Source organism: Vanacampus margaritifer, chromosome 13 (assembly GCF_051991255.1).
Source record: "Vanacampus margaritifer isolate UIUO_Vmar chromosome 13, RoL_Vmar_1.0, whole genome shotgun sequence".
In the NCBI taxonomy this organism is placed as follows: domain Eukaryota; kingdom Metazoa; phylum Chordata; class Actinopteri; order Syngnathiformes; family Syngnathidae; genus Vanacampus; species Vanacampus margaritifer.
The window spans coordinates 15,436,497-15,449,237 of NC_135444.1; the positions used below are offsets into that span (position 1 = coordinate 15,436,497).

At 36.6% G+C, this 12,741-nt stretch overlaps 1 non-coding gene across 1 annotated transcript; it reads left to right on the plus strand.

The window, feature by feature from the left end:
* The first annotated feature begins 394 nt into the window (after nucleotides 1-394).
* trnaa-ugc (transfer RNA alanine (anticodon UGC)) lies at nucleotides 395-466 on the plus strand. Its single transcript has one exon. It is a non-coding gene; the product is annotated as a tRNA-Ala (tRNA).
* The last annotated feature ends 12,275 nt before the right edge of the window (nucleotides 467-12,741 follow it).

A 12,741-nucleotide genomic window follows, 5' to 3' on the forward strand; every position in this document is an offset into this window, starting at 1 on the left:
GAGCAGGCTGGTGGATATGTGTTGCTGTGGGAGTGGTCACACCCGACTTCAATAATGGTCAATCAAAGCTCCTCCTTTTTTCTATTTGACAGAAATTGATCATGTGACCTTGACTTGATTTGAAGATAGGCAGTAAACACGTGATTTCATCCAACAGTGGAAAGACTATAAAGTGCATTTATTAAAAATAAAAATAAAAATGTTGCAATTTTGATTTGCCATCATAAGGGTATTTTTTGTTATTTTGTTATTTTTTGCTTAAAAACAGTTAAATATAATAATATTGGTTGCTAGCCGGGGTCTCTTTTTTCCACCACGAATCAATTTATGGTAGGACTTTTTGTAGATGATTTTTCACCGGGTTTGTTGTTTATATACGTCTGTGATTAGCATTGGGGATGTAGCTCAGTGGTAGAGCGCATGCTTTGCATGTATGAGGTCCTGGGTTCAATCCCCAGCATCTCCATTTAGTCAGTGCAGTTGAAAACATGTATAAAACGCATCAAACAAAATCACCTACCTAAAAAAATAATAATAATAAATAGGAGCTTAACAGTTTACCATTGTTACTAGTATCATAATGAATAGTTTAAAAAAAATCTAAACACTTTAGTGAAATGAGGGATTGACTCATATGACGACATCAAAATACGCATGTGGTCTTCCAAATCACAAGTAAACTGAATGTACTGGCGCGAGTCGATGTGACATCTCGCTTTGTTTCCCCCATCCGTCACACGTGATTCATGGACGGGAGGTCACCGAGGGGCCAAAAGCTGACATGATGGCTGGACGTGTGCGTCCGTGGTGGTTGAGGGCAGATGCTCAGCCGCTTGAATAACAACGGTTGGAGGGCGAGCGTCCATTCCTACCCCGCTCTTCGCACCCCTGCCAGCCGAACGGCGCGTGGCGACGAGTGCCGGTAACGAAAAGCCATTTGCATGAGGTTTGAAGCTCTGAAAATAGTCAGCAGTGGGATGATAAATATAGAGCTGCCTGTCTTGCCAGCCGAGTAGGCTGGAAGTAGTTGTTGTATTTTCTCAACATGATGTGGCCTCCACTTTAATTGACGCCTTACCTCAAATAATCGCTGCTTTTAAAGGAATAAACACAGGAAAGATCTTGAGTTGTCTTTTTAATGACTTGAATCTGTTCCAGCCTCGCAAATTTTAAAAAATGTAATTATTAGTATTCTACAATATTGTATTTTAGTGATGTTTTTGCTTCAATTGAATGGATATTGTGCTGCTCCTTTTTGGTTTGTGCCTGTCAAACAGACTAGGGATGTTTGATGCCAAATTTTTTCAGACCACTAATACTGTTGATATACCTTATAAAAAACAATGAAAGGTCATTTTAAAAAAAGACCTATATTTACCAATCTCATTTTTGGGGGTTAAAATTGCATGAAATTAACTCATTCACTGCCATTGACGATTATCGACGTCAAATATTCATTTGAACTATTTATATTAGTTTAACATTTTTTTCCCACTTTTGTTAACAAGAGTATGAAAACCTAGAATTTTTTTATTATACATTTAGAACAGATCATCGTGAGATAACTCGTAAAGTCATGCAATTAATTAATAATTTTAAATGCCCGACGCTCCTAATTTTTAATTGTAATTAATCGCATGACTTCAATAGTTAACTCACGATTAATCATAAATTTGATATCTGTTCTAAATGTACAATAAAAATTGTTTCTATGTTTTCATACTCTTGTTAACAAAAGTGGAAAAAAATGTTCAACTAATAGAAATAGTTCAAATGGATTTTTGACGTCAATGGCCGTCAATGGCAGTGAATGAGTTAACAGCAATTTTCTATTCTTCTGATTTCTAATCTGTAGATTCTGATCGTAATACGGCCACAAGCGGTATCGTATTAGCCCATCTATTATGTGTTAGCATTGTTTTTTAGCATTAGGCTAAGCAGACTGTTGTTCACAATCTGCCAAACTGCTTGTAAGTGAAGTGAGTTCAGTTGAGTTCACTGCCGCCACAAAGTGCTCATATCTCAAACTTCTGCTCATAACTCAAAGCTAAAATCGCCCGAATGACAGCTTGTGTCTCAAAAAAGTCAGAAGTTGGATCATTTATATCTCAAAGTATTGCCACAACATTATACACTTATTTCTGCTCATAAGTCAAAGCTAAAAATCATGTGAATGACGGCTCGTATCTAAAAAAGTCACCAGTTGGATCACTCATATCTCAAAGCACCAATGTAATATTGAAAGTATTCTCACAACATTATGCTACATTAGTGAGAGAAACTAATAACAGGTTGACGTGATACATTTCATTCCTATTCCAATCAAAGGAAGGCAACATGTAAAACGCCTGGGGCTCACCATTTGAGGAATTACACTAGTTTATCTGCTTTCTTGCACTTAAGCATCTCCTGAGCTGCGTGCCGCCAACAAATCTGCACGGTGCAGAATGTGAAGCTTTCGTCTCAGTGCCGCGCCAAGCCAATGTGGAGATTGTACTTTATTTTATTTTTTTTAAATTTTAAAGCAGCAACACTGTCATGGGACACCTGAAGCTCTAAAAAAAAAGTGAGCACGACAAGATGAGCGCCAGTGTGTGCGTGTGTGTGTACGCTGAAGGGGCGGAAACCTTGCGGAAAATAGACAGGCGTGACCTACATATCCATGTGTGGCTTCTTATTAGCATATCCATATTATTCACACACGCGCGCGCGCACACACGCACACACACACAGCATATAACAGTGACTTGTGTCAGAGACAACCAAGAAGAAGGCTATTTACATGATTTGCATTGTGTCCTTTGTTTGCAGTTAACTGTCTCGACACCACGGCAGATGGCACGCGCGCGCGCGCGCACACACACATGCATGAATTGCATGGTTAATTTGTAGACGGGCACACATCCTATGCGAGCGAGCCCAAATGCAATTTGAATATTGCATGACTCATTTAGGTGAACGACGTCCTCCAATTGACACGATGACACGGCAGGCAGATGTGTTTGGCTGCATGATGTGACAAGAAGGTTGACACGTGACATTTTATAGTCCAATTTGGTACAAAAGGAAGAAATTGGTCACCCGTGTCTGAAGTAAACAAACAGCAAACGTGGCTTTTCTCACTTGGTATTGAAGTGCAACATTTTTTTTATTACATTTTTCATTTCAATTGTTATATTTTCTTTTTTGTTATGTTCTGATTTATTATTATTAGTTGTAGCAGTAGTATTGTTGGTATTAACATGGTGGTGGTGATAATAATGATGATGATTTTTTTTTATTATGCAAATTCACAATGTGTCTGGTGTAAATTAGTCATGTTTGTGAAAGAAAAGTTCATTTAAAAAGTTATATATACACCATATATATTTTTATGTATTTTTAGTTTTAGTTTTTGCATTTTTTTCTTTATTCATTCATTTGTTGCTGTTAATTATACTATTGATAGTGGTGATGGTCATTTGAAACACATGCCATATTTGATTATGTGATTATTTAAATATTTTTGTGTATTTATCTATTTTTGTTTGCATATTTATTTTTTTGTTCATGTATTTATGAGTTGTTGCTGTTATGTATTGTCATGTATATTGTTGTGTATATTATGTGTATTTTATTATTATTATTATTATTAATAATTTTTATTATTATTATTTACTGCATCATGTATATAATAAAGTTAAGACATTATTAGTTTTAGACATTTTTTATCATCTTCAGATTATTTTATATATTTTGTTTCTTAATCAAGTTTTATGTTGTTGCTATTATTATTATTATTATTATTATTATGTAGTGGTAGTAGTATACATTTGTAAACACATGGCATACAGTATTTTTTCAGATAGTTATTTATATGCTACATTCACAGAACATGATGTACCGTATGATGAAGATTATTTCCTTTTGTCATTTTATGTTGTTTGCAATATCGAAAGGACCAAGAGTCAGAACATGATTCAATAATAATAATAATAATGATACAAAATTGGACCATGTTCTGACTCTTAGTCAAGTTCATCTTATATAATTGTATGAAATATGATAAATATTGTGTCCGATTTTGACACATCTGCGACACATTCAGAACTCCTTTCAGGTTTCTTCCTCCTTGTTTCATTCTCCTCTGTGCTGTTTTTCTTCCTCCCCCTACACCTCCCTCCCTCCCTCCCTCCCCCTCCCCTCCTCATTGCTGAGCAGCATCCCCAGGACAACTATTAATCAAAGGCAGAAATGATAGATGCTTTGCACACCAGCAACGCCATCTATTTTGCCTAAGTGCGTGCTGTCGATGCGCTGTGCCGCGCCGCGCATGTCTATCTGCTGAGCTGTGTGCAAACAACACGCACACAAACGCGGGCTTGAATGTAAAACATGTAATTGTTCAATACTTCCGCATACATGTTATTCTCATGTATGTGTGTAACACATTAAAGATGACGTAGTATAGACAATAGGTTCTTTGAACTGCTATCTTGAAAAGAAACTATCGTCATCTCATTTTTATGTCAAAACCCGAAGGTAAGCAAAGCTGCATTAAGCTTTGCTCAAAGTGTTCGATTCTGATAAGAAGCACGCACTTGAATTACGAGAAGATCTTAATAGTCATTGTTAGCACATAAACATTGGAGTTAACCCGTTTTGTAGATGATTTAACATTAGTTTGAATGTGATTGGTTAATTCTGAACAGCCACATCCCAGAGGAACGAGGATGTGCACACTTATGCAACTATCTTACTTCCACTCTGGAAAATATTTGTCAAAGTTGAACAGGCTGAATTTCACCTCACCCCAAAAAAAAACTGGCATTTGAACAGGGGTGTGTAGACTTTTTATATCCACTTTATGAGTCTGGTGACCAGTGATCTTTGTTGGATACACAAATTAGCGTTAGCTTCTGATTAGCAGCACATACTTGAATTATGAACAGTTCCAAATACCAACGCGTGATCAGTGTGCAAAACGTTCAGGTTTCTGCAAGAGAAGGAAAAATGTCAAGAAAGCCAACTAGAGCATCTTAACTTTATTGGGGATTAATCCGATTGGTGGCAAGTGTGTGCTGATGGGATTGGTTATTTCTGAAAACAACCACACTTGAGTTATAGGGATCTCCAAACTTGTGTAACCACATTATTTTAGGATTATATTCATTAATATAGCTCAATGTGATTTTTTTAAAATTAATTAGATCATTTTTAAAACAAGTTCCACCACTAGTTTGACCAATGATAAACATTGTCAAAGAACAGCAAAATAGGCTATAATACGTCCATAGTATTTCTTGCGCAACTTTTACGCTATATAAAATTGGAGGGCACAACGCATACTTGAAAATCTAAGGAATGTGCCTTCATTGGCAGCTTGACTCGCTGGGTATGAATTAAAGCGACGACACAAGTGCGTACAAGACAAGAATATGATAGATTGCTAAAGCGTATAGCAGTGTTGGGGGGGGGGGGGGCACGAGCAAGGGACAAGTGATGAAGGGTGAGCAGCATGACAAGGAGAATTTACTCATTTGGGATTTATTCAAAGTGCAGGACAGGAACCTTTCAGATGACAGCGTCCGATTTAATGGAAGAAAAACGTAAAACACTTCGCTGCCTTACCTTTGGGCGGTGCTGTTGTGCTGTCTTGTATTCTATATTTAAAGGGGAAGTCAACCTAAAAAAAAATAATCTTGACAATAAAATCCATTATTAGCAATATCAGAAGGCGGCCATTTTGACACTTGCGGTCGAGTGAAAATGACATCACAGCTTCTCAGGTAACAACCAATCACAGCTCAGCTACAGAAAACAGGAGAGCTGTGATTGGTCATTGGCTGAGCAACTATGATGTCATCTTCAGTCAACAGAAAGCGGTGAAAAAATGGCCGCCCCTTGAGATGGATGAAAACAGCTGGATTTTGCTTCATAGCTCATATCCCACAAATGTAATAATTACTCATTCACTCCCAGCCATTTTCACTGAAGCAACCCCCTTCTCTCCAGGCTGTTTTACTGAGTTTTGACAGATTTTTCAAGGCCCACAGAATATTGTGTTCTATTGCTATTAAAACATGGAAGCTACCAAAAGAAAGATGTGTTTCCGTTTTGCAGCAATAAGCATTACAATATAGCTCATTTTAATCGTTATTCACAAATCTGTTTAGAACTGTGAGTAAATGAGCTTGTTTGCAACATGGCCCTGGTTGATCTTTTATACTTTGCTGCCACCTGCTGGCCGTTCTGGTAATTACTACCATTGCTTCACCCATTCTATGCAGTTCAGAGGCTGCATCAAAGCCTAAAAAAACAAACAAAAAACTTATAAATATATCTTTGGGACACTTAAATAGAACGTATTTATACGTTTTTGGCAACAAATGAGTTAATCAGGATGTCATGTTTAGACTAGTGAGGTCACATATAACATATTATTGTCAAGAAATGTTTAAGGTTAACTTCCCTTGAACCGCTTTGACATCAAGTGTATACACTGTTTTGAAGTGACGTAAAACTCAATCAAACGAAATCACATGTAGTAAAAGAGGGACAACCAGGCTACAACGCAAAATTTAATTTAAGAGTTCCGTAACGGCAAGCGATTAACGACCGATTCTCCGTCAGGCAGGTTTTGAACTTCAACACCGACTGCCGCTACCCCCGGCGACTCGTTAGTGCTAAGCTAATTACTAGCACTTCGGCGGCTGGGGGTGTGGATGAGATGGCGGGGGAGGAGTCGGGCTAATGAAGGATTAGGCCGAGGTTGTTATGCTGTTTCCTTTTGATGGGATTACGGCGCCGAGGGCTAAAGCGGCGGAGATGGTGTTTAATGGCGGCTTGACGTCGACAATAAGAAGAGTGGCGGCAAATAAAGACAAGCGGGATAAAATGGCGTTGTCAGGTTTAACACTAGATTAACTTGGTGAAGCAGCATGTGGCTCATGACTCTCCGTTCCAAGTAACTCTCAAGCGTAACAGGGAATCTCCTCCTTTTGCAAGGAATAAAATTTAAAAAAGACAACTGACGGTGAGGAATATAGAAAATGTGACATGGCGAAGCCATAGCAACCGGGGTTGCCTGAGGAACGAGGGGAAAACCAAAATGACTCAACCACATGACGAGTGTGACTTATTTGAATAATCGTGCAATAAAATTTGTGCGGAAATTCACTCATCCTCTCTCGCTCACTAGAAACATCCACTGTGTAAAATTTGCCCTCTTTGTTTTGTTTTGGCCAGCCTTAATTGGGCTGCTGTTGGAAAATTACACATAATTGCCGGCTGTGAACGCTTATCCCTCTCATTCGGCTCTCGTGCGCACGCTGGCTCCACACACGCGCACACGTACACGCTCGGGAAAACGTGGCAAATGCGCCAATGCTAAAAACATGCACACGTATACAATCCAAATAGCTTCTGAATTTTTTTAAATATTTTTTTTTTTTACATGATTAACCTGATTTATGGTCCCCACACAGTACGCCGCCATGACAAGTGCGTAAACAGACTTTTGTCCCCATAAGTGATGAATCCCAGATCACACACACACACACACACACACGTTGGGTTTACATTTAAAGTGGGGACATCTCATTGGCATAATGCATTTCCTAGACCCTTACCCTAACTTTAACCATCACAACTGACTGCCTTATGTTAGATATTATTAACATTTAAATTCCTTATTTTCATATATTAACCATTGTTATATATTATTAACATCTTAATTCTTTATATTAACCATGTTGAAAGGTTTTATAGACGTGTAAAGCAAGTAGTGTTGAACTCAGTATAATTTGACCTTAAGATGGGACATATTATTTGGTCAAGAAGTTCCTTCTCTGTGGGAAAACACATTTGGTCCTTGAGAACAGAATCTGTTTCGAACACGCACCCCTGACTCTGTTTTCGCCATCGCTCACGGAAAAGTACCCAGAGAGTATGTTTTGTCTACAAATGAAAGAGAGGCGGTCGATTTTAACTATAAGAAGCCATTTTACACGCGGAAGAGACACATTCGGCGCTCTGAATTCCACCTGTTAAGTGATGAATTGGAGTCTGTTACGATGTCCAGAGATCTCTGTTAGATTAAGATCATTTTTGCAAAGGTGTTTTTTCTTACATTAAATCTGTCTTCAAGTTTTGGAACACGCAAAGAGGACAAATAATTATATTCCTCTTTCACTTACCCTAACCCTTACCAAAACCCAATTCAAACCTAAACTCCAAAACCAAGTTTTGACCCTCAAAAAGAGGTTTGGACTCATAGGGACCACGAAAAATGTCCCCACAAAGATAAGTGGTCCCCACAATGATAGTAAAAATCCAGAAAATGCCCCCCCATGATGTGATATAAACCCGCGCGCACAAACACATTGTCTTGTCATTCCCACCTTTATGAGACCCCGCCCTCTCCACCCAAAAAAAATCGCACACACACATTCTTGTCTTTGCTACCTTTATAAGACCAGAACAAACATTCTTGGCATCATAGGAACAAATGCACACGCGCACACACATACATGGACAGTGTAGGTTTACCTGATTTTCACGCGGCAACTGAACCAATGCTAAAACTTTACATGTACGATCATTATATGAGTTATTGATCAAATTCATGGTGGAAAGAAGTTTTGAAATGATTTATCTCGGTTTTATTATTTGATATCGCACAAAAGAGTCATTTGAATGGGGTGTGTAGACTTTTTTTTTTTTTTTTTTTTTTTTTTTACATACTCTGGAGATAAATCGATGGGTGCTCTACTTTCCACCTGGACACACACACACACACACACACGGTATTACCTTTTTTTGCACCATCTTTTTCAACATCATAGTAGCAAATGCGCACACATACACACAAAACACGCACACCTCAAGGCTGATAATGAGGCTTGGGAAATTATGATTTATGTTTCGTAGTGAAATCTAATTGATTTGATTCATCACGTTCCTTCTCGACTAATTAAATTACCACAACACATTACCAAACATTAGAGCACGAGGGCGCCGGCTTGTTATCAATTAATTATATGGAGGATAAAAATGAAAAAAAAAAGCCACAACAAAAAGTACAACTGGTGCCCCCCCCCCCCAAAAAAAAACAGCAGGAAGTTCCAGCACTTTAGTGAGCGACACAATATTGTAGTGTCGAAGCATGATGCAATATGTTTTCATAGACATAAATGGTTATGCAACCCTTGCATGTGCGCAAATACTGTACAGTGGTAAACAGATTACAGACATCACAGAAGCTTTTGATGATAATATTCATTTTATTTTCCGATACTTTGCATGATGCCCTTTGGTCCAGATTTAGATTAGTTGACCCGCCTTATCCAAGCTTAAGCATAAAAATGTTATTGCCGAGGTTTTTATCTCGTTCAGCCTGACCAGTTCGGGTACAGTTCTTTATTTATGCTGTTTATTTTGGTCAATATCGAATGCAGTGAGATTTCGTTGCTGTTTGTTTATGTGATTACAGGATTATGTCGAAATTGAAGAGTAGAACAGCAAATTGATAGTGTTTAACATTAAAGAAATCCTGTAAAACGCGTGCATTTTTAACTTATTCGTTGCATGCGTGTGCCAAAATTTTACAAAATATTTCAAATGTAAGAATTATTCAAATAATTAAAATTATTGAAATGTTTTCAAATGAACACAACGTAATTGTCAGTTATTGCACATGTGAAACCTAATCCAAAACTATTACACAGTCATCATTTACTACCAAAAGTTATTAATTTAATTTAATTAAAAATATTATTTATTTATTTAATAATACTGTAAATATAAAACATTATACAATAATTATTTTAAATGTGAAATATACTATACAAATATTATATGTTTTAAATAATTTAAATTAAATAAATATTAAGTCAAATAAAAAAAAAATTAAAAATACAATTAAAATTTCATCTAACTATCCAGCCATTCTCCGTACTCTTTGACCATTTAATAAAAATATATTGAAGCATTAATAAATGAACACAAAATATTTAAATGATTAAATCCAAGGTTGTGATGCTTTCAGAAAAATATAAAAATAGAACAAATAATTAATAATTAAATAACACACTTATTAATGTTGTATGTGATATTTTGTAACGTCAAATCAAATCCATAATTATGACACTTGAAAAAATTACAAATAAGTATAAGTCAATGTGTTAAAAAAAATTATTAATTTATTGAAAAAATTCAAAACATTGCAAAATTATTGTATAGTCTTAAATTATATCCATCCAACCATCTATACCTTTTTAAAAATGACAAATAAAAAAATCTATCTAATAAACAATCAAAGTTCCTATTAATGTAAAGTACCTGTAACGAAATACTTTACATACTGCATATACATTTTTAAAAATTAGACTTGACCTCTCCAACAGTTTCCTGAAACCACAATTACATAATAAGAAGACATGGGAGGAGCTTTACACATAAAATCAGTGCTCTGGCCCTTTAAGATCACACTTTTTTTTTTTTTTACATCAGTCCTACACTCCATTGTCATGTATACATGCACTGTTTTTGTTTGTTTGTTTGTTTTATGCCATGTTCACTGGGCACAGAGTCAGTGACTAAGAAAGTTGCCAATAAATTCAGTTTGAACGTAGTAGGAAGGAGAAAAGAAGAAGGGATACACTGGGAGCCCTCAAGTTGTGAAATTTAAAGGTACAGCGGGGACCTTATAAAGCCAAGTGTGAAGACAGAACACATAAAAAAGGGCGACGGTGGGATGGACGAGATTGGAAAAGAGAGCCGAGCCACCCAGCAGACAGATTGGTGTGTGCAAGAGGGGGGAAAAGGACGAGAAGACAGGAGGATGGAGGGGAAAAAAGAGAGAGCGTAAAGAGGTCACCGAGTGGTTACGAAACCAACTGTGACCTAATGTGGCGTGTTTATGGTGCTGTTTTGGAGCGGTGAGATGCAGGCTGGAATTAGAAGGGTGGTGGCTGCGGATCGACTCGCAAACACACGGCCGTGCGTTGGGCTGACTTGTTCACTTTAGAACATCGCTTTAAGCCGAAAATGACTCACATGAATGTATGAGCCACCGAGAGCAAAAGTGAGCTAACTCCATTTTTGCCATTTTGCAGGAGAGTGGCGTAAAATTATAAATCTTGGCAATGATTGCTGGATACTTTTTTTTTTAATGATGTAATGATTTTGGACTTGGACCATATTAACTCATTCACTGCCATTGACAGCTATAGACATCCAAAAATAGATTTTAACTATTTTTAAATCTTTTCTTTTTTTCTTTTTTTTTTTAAAGAAGAAGAGAAGAAAAGATTAATTTAAAAAAAAATAGTGTAATTAATCGCATGACTTCACTAGTTATTTTTATTATTTTAAAAAAAGAAAAGAAAAGAAAAGATTATTAAAAATTCGGGGATTTAGGAGATTAAACTTTGTAATCGTAATTAATCGCATGACTTCACTAGTTAACTCACGATTAATCACAAATTTTATATCTGTTCTAAATGTACAATAAAACTAAATTTCTAGGTTTCCATACTCTTGTTAACAAAAGTGGGAAAAAAACAAATAGAAATAGTTCAAATGAATTTTTGACGTCTATAGCCGTCAATGGCAGTGAATTAGCTAATATTCGATGATATTGCTTTAACTTCTATTAACAACGGGCCTAACTCATATGGATTTTTTTTTAGGCCAATGCCAATTCCGATATTTGGCAGAATAAAATTCCAATAACCGATTATTTTCCAGGCCCATTGAAATTCATAGGGAATAAAAAAAAATCTTCAAAAAATACTGATAAATGTTCAATATACACTCTAAAAGCAGTTGGGTCAAAAATAACCCAACTATGGGTCAAAAATGGACCAAACCTCAAGTCAAGAAATTAGTTTCTAGTGTAAAAACAACTCAACAAATTGGGTCATTTTGTATAAAACAAACCAGAAAATTGGGTCAAATTGGGTCAAAGTGGATCGGTCCATTTTTGATTGTTTTTAGAGTGTACGTTTGCCATGAATAACAGGCGGAAATTGGGGAATAAGTATCTAGAAAAAAACAACCCGCCCCTAAAAATATTTTTTGAAATATTGAAAAATATCTACATTCTATTAGCACAAAAAAAACAACGCTAATATTTGCAAATCAAATTGGCCAGATCATAATCACAATTTAGCACAGACTTCATCGTATGCATAACATTAACGCTGACTCGCTACACATTAGCATAACGACTGTTAGCATCAGGTTTTACATCGTATGCACAATAGTACATTTTTCATTCTATTTATCACAAGAATATTGCACCTGATGAACCCCATGAAGACCCTTTCACACGGTCTCCATGCAGGTGATAATGCAGGCAGGTGGCAGTGGTGTCAAAGTGTTTTCTCACAAATGATGTTACATCTCCCATCCTAGCCGTGGGCATATTGCGGAGAGGCTGCCGATGTTCCCGGTACGAGCCTCTTCGCAACCTCTCAACACATGGTCATTACATCTGCCAGGCCCGTGTCATTTAAACCCACCGTTGAGTCTCCATTAAGAGCTACGATTCATTAATAAACTTGATACTGTGTGTGCATGCGTGATTGTTTTTAATACTTTCTGTGGATCATGAGTCATCACTTTAAAAGGGTGAGGACATTTTGCGTCATTATCCCCATCAAACGGAATCAAACCGTTTGTGTTTAGAAAGGTATTCTTTGCAATTTAATGAATTTTGTATAAGAATAAAGTGTAAATAACATAATTAAAATAAAC